The sequence below is a fragment of the Medicago sativa genome, chromosome 8 (assembly GCF_051527215.1).
Source record: "Medicago sativa cultivar Bolivia chromosome 8, Bolivia_mono, whole genome shotgun sequence".
NCBI classification, from domain to species: Eukaryota; Viridiplantae; Streptophyta; class Magnoliopsida; order Fabales; family Fabaceae; genus Medicago; species Medicago sativa.
The window spans coordinates 56,682,390-56,687,500 of record NC_140756.1 but is presented as its reverse complement, the minus strand read 5'-3'; the positions used below and the strand labels follow the sequence as shown (position 1 = coordinate 56,687,500).

The 5,111-nt window shown below is 37.5% G+C and overlaps 1 pseudogene; it reads left to right on the top strand.

Moving 5' to 3' along the window:
* Positions 1–1,247, top strand: part of LOC146899771 (protein NETWORKED 1A-like) — a 3,315-nt pseudogene extending 2,068 nt beyond the window's left edge.
* Positions 1,248–5,111: the final 3,864 nt, after the last annotated feature.

Genomic DNA, 5,111 nt, shown 5'->3' with positions numbered 1-5,111 from the left:
GTTTCCGAGCTTACTTGAGCTTGGAAGAGACTCGATGATGAAAGTTCTGCAAAAAGCTTGGAGAATGAACACACGAGAGAAATAATTAGTTTACTGGAAAATGAAATTGGAGGACTAAAGGGACAGTTGTCAGCATATATTCCTGTCGTTTCTTCTTTAAAAGAGGATTTTAATTCTCTAGAGCAAATTTCCCTCCTTTGGACTAAAAGAAATTCTGTGGTAGGCAACGGAGCGCCAAAAGTAGAATTTCGTTTTAACTTTGATATTTGTACTTTTGTTTTATCTTTTCCCTTTTTCTCTTGCCAAATCAGCTTCACAATTTACAAATATTTTCTACTTATACATGTATATGTTTGTCGAGGATGTAGCGATTGTGACTTGTCTCCAGAAATATAGCCATCAAAGTGCAAGAGAAAATGAAAGTGTGTTAATAGCAGATGGAGTTTCAGATTTGCTGACATTGCAGACAAGGATCAGACCGGTTGAAAAGATTATGATGGAAGAACTTAAAAGATGTGTCAAGCAAAAAAATCTCACCACAGAATCGACTCCATATTCAAGTTTGGAAATTGCCACATATCCAAAAGTTTGACAATAGGAAAATGGATATTGAACTTATGGAAGAGAGAGTATTTGACCGTAATTCATGGAGAGAAAAAAAGAGGCTAAAATAAGGTTATTGATGAAAGACATTCCACTTGATCACAATGTGGATGATCAAAACTCCAAGTATTGGAAGAGAGAGCATAGAAGGACTAATGATCATGTGTTAGAGTTATGCGAAAATAATGAGCATGAGCCATTATCTGCGCCAACAGTGGACCATGTTATGATGTGCCATCATTCAGATAATTCAGGAAGATGTCTAAATTACTCCTCGATCGGAATTGGACATAGAGAAGGAATTGGGCGTTGACTAGGTCGAGTTGTCAAAAAGTTTAAAAGAGAAAACTGAAGATGACACGAGGAGGATCTTGGAGAGGCTTTCCTCGGACGAGCAATTCTTAAAATGGCTTTGCAAGACTTGAAAAAGAAAACTGAAACAAAGAAGAAAATCAAGAAGGAAACGCATGGAGTATGAAAGTGTTAAAAGACATATAGAATAGTTTATGGAAGTTGTGATGCAACAAGTGAGTTTAAATGATCCAATGGCAAAGAATGTCGAAGAGGGAGCATCATCTTTGCATACGGAGATTCCAAGAAGTCGTGCTATGTTTTCAGTTTCAGTTACTTATGCTATGTGTTAATATCTCGCAACGAATGTTCCAAGACTAACCGTATTGTTTACGATTAACACATATATATCATAACTCACTCAAACCGAAAACACTCCAATTAATCTTTAAATTAATTACTTTATTCTATTAAAAAAATCATCAAAATGACTACATGTCCTTAATCAGTAACGTTTCACTTAAAATTTAAAAGTTAATTGTGATATGAGGTGAAAAATGCATTAGCTGCAAAAATAATGTACTGTTTTAATAATATATAGTTTAAAAAAATGCTAAACATATTTGGTTAATAATATATAGTTTAAAAAAATGCTAAACATATTTGGAATTTCATATTTTAAAAAAATTCTATTAAATGTATATATCTACTAGGTATATAACCCGTGCGTTGCACGAGTTTCATTAGATATTTTTTTTATAAATTTATTGAAACAGCTAACGCTGGGGATGACACCTCTGAAATTGGAATTGAAATAGAAATTGACCAGTGACATCACTAGACTTTGGACCCCAGAGACAATTATTTCGGACTCATTAAAATGGTTAAAAAAATCTAAAAGAAATAATTAGACTAAAAAAAATAAAAAAAAAAGGTAAATTGGAAAATAAAGACTAAATAAAAATAAAGTATTAAAAGATGGAAACTAAAAAAAAAAGACTAATAAATAATAATAAAAATTAAAAAAAGTGAGAGGAGGTCTGAAAAAAAAAAACAAGGAATATTCCTAGTCAAAAGATATGTGTCAGTGGGACCTTAGGTCAAAAATTGGGGTATGACAGTTGCCCCTATTTAAGTTTTTTCGTCCGGAGATTTGAAGATGAAATCTTTGATTTGACGGGCCGAAGAGACTTAAATACAAAATACAACAATTTTGGACCTAAGATGCTATGAATGCTCATGATGCAAATATGATTTGACTGAGATGACAAACAACAACAGGATACCCAAGTTCGTTAAAGAAAGGGATCCGACACCGCTGGGAAATGTAGTTTTACTGGGGAAAAGATTGTCTACTACCGTATTGGTTTGGGACGATAGCTTAATGAAGACAAAATTTTCAGCGGCATCACTAGAACATCTAATGCTGGGGATGACGCTTTTGAAATTGAAATTGATCAGTGACATCACTCGAACAGCTAACGCTGGTGATGACATCTCTGAAATTGGAATTGAAATAGAAATTGACCGGTGACATCACTAGAACAGCTAACGTTGGGGATGACACCTCTGAAATTGAAATTGAAATTGACCGGCGACATCACTGGAACAGCTAACGCTGGGGATGACACCTCTAAAATTGAAATTGAAATTGATTAGTGACATCACTAGAACAGCTAAGCTGGGGATGACACCTCTGAAATTAAAATTGAAATTGACCGGTGACATCACTGGAACAGCTAACGCTGGGGATGACACCTCTGAAATTGGAATTGAAATAGAATTTGACCAGTGACATCACTAGAACAGCTAACGTTGGGGATGACACCTCTGAAATTGAAATTGAAATAGAAATTGACCGGTGACATCACTGGAACAGCTAACGCTGGGGATGACACCTCTGAAATTGAAATTGACCGGTGACATCACTGGAACAGCTAACGCTGGGGAAGACACCTCTGAAATTGAAGATGAAATTGATCGGTGACATCACTGGAACAGCTAACGCTAGGGATGACACCTCTGAAATTGAAATTGAAATTGATTAGTGACATCCCTAGAACAGCTAAGCTGGGGATGACACCTTTGAGATTCCGTAATCAGGGAAAGACACATTTGATATTCCGTAATCCGATAAACCGGGGAATGATACACTTGATATTCCGTAATCCGATATACCGGGGAACGAAGTTTTGATATTCCGTAATCCGATAAACCGGGGAATGAGACTTTTGATATTCCGTAATCCGACAATCTGGGGAAAAAAGTTTTGATATTTCGTAATCCAATAAACCGGGGAATTACACATTTGACATTCCGTAATTCGATAGACCAGGGAATGAAATTCTTGATATTCCGTAATCCGACAAAGTGGGGAACTGAAACACTTGAAATTCCATAATCCGACAAAACGGGGAATTGAAACACTTGACATTCTGTAATCCGAAAAAAGCGGGGAATTGAAACACTTGAAATTCCGTAATCCGACAAAGCGGGGAATGGAAGCACTTGAAATTCTGTAATCCGACAAAGCGGGGAATGATACACTTGATAAGATAAAAGTTGAGTGAGGACCGACCTGAAAGGATACAGCCAAATAAGACTTTGAGTGACTGATGCAACCATGTATGAATGATGTGGTGTACATGTTGTGTATGAATATGTGAAAGTATTGATGTATGAATGTATGAACATATGGATGTATGAATGTATGGACGTAACTTGTGTGACTGTATAAAACTGTATAGGACAGGTGACTCGATGAAACGACACAAGACAGGTAAGATGAGAAGTGGACTGACGTTGCAGTACAAACACTAGGAAAAATTCCTTGGAGATGATATTATTGTGAACAAAATTGAGCCGTTGACGGGGTAAAAACCCAGCACAAGGTAGCAGGTGATGCTCCTGGGGATAAAGCCCATTTTCGACCAAAAGTATGGAAGAAGTCGTCATTTGTAAACCGGCGCAGAGTGTTCTTCCACTGGTATGCTTCAACAGCCATTTTTTCATTTTTTTTTTTGAAAATCTCTAACTTTTGCCTGGACCGCCCTTTCGGGTTTTCAGTCCACCGGGAGTATATTCCTTTTTTTGTGCCCCTAATTTTTGCCTGGACCGCCCTTTTGGGTTTTCAGTCCACCAGGACGCTCTCTATTGCCTATGCCGCCTTTCCAGGTTTTCAACTTAGCGAGTTTTGATTTTTTTTTTTTGTATATGACTGCGTCTTGCAAAAGCAGAAGTCCTCTCCATTGTGCGAAGCCATGTATCTCTTTCGGAGTGTAACCGTTTTCGAGGCGGATGTTGATGTACACTTCAACTACTCACGAGTTCAAAGAGAGTGTGTTTGTTGTTCACACTTTTCAAAAGATGTAAAAAAAAAAAGTTTTGTATTTTGAAAATTTTGCTTCAAGTATTGCCATCAAAAATAGAGGAAATTTTGCAAACAGAATAAACGAGAGTTTCAAATAAATGGGCACAGGCTCAAATTTGATGAATTGAGTGGTGGCCTGCCAATGGCGTGACCTCACAGATCTTTGAAAAATTTGGAAAATGGTAAATATATGGGAAGGTACATTGAACACAATAACAATTATACTCTCTAACAACTTTGAGTGCCCCTGTTTCGAGTCTTTGAATGCCCCTGTTTCGAGTCTTTGATTTCCCCTGTTTCGAGTCTTTGATTCGTGGACACTTCGAATCGGAGGTTCTTTTGACGACTGGATGCCCCAAGTGGACTGTATTGACTGATGCAATTACTTGTCATGATCCTTAACTTTTGCATAGATCACCCTTTCGGGTTTCGACCTATCAGGATAATCATTTTTGTTCATGTCTCTAATTTTTGCCTGGACCGCCGTTTTGGGTTTTCAGTCCACCGAGACGCTCATATTTGCCTAAGCCGTTTTTTAGGTTTGCGACTTATCGAGCTTTAATTTTTGACAGAGTATTTCTTGACTGCACCGGCATTCATAGGATGTGCAAGTTTGTCACCATCCGTAGTCACAAAATTCGTTGCACATGGGCCTTCATAGTTAGGCGTCCACTTGCCCCTGGAGTCTGGTTGAAAAAATAGTACCTTTTTGAGCACAAAGTCTCCTTTTTTGAATTTCACGGGGATGAACCTTCTTGTTGGAAGTTTGTTTCAACCTCTTTTGATGCAGTTGTACAAGGTCGTCATGCATTTAAAGTTCAACCAAACTGGGATTCCAGCAGTTCTC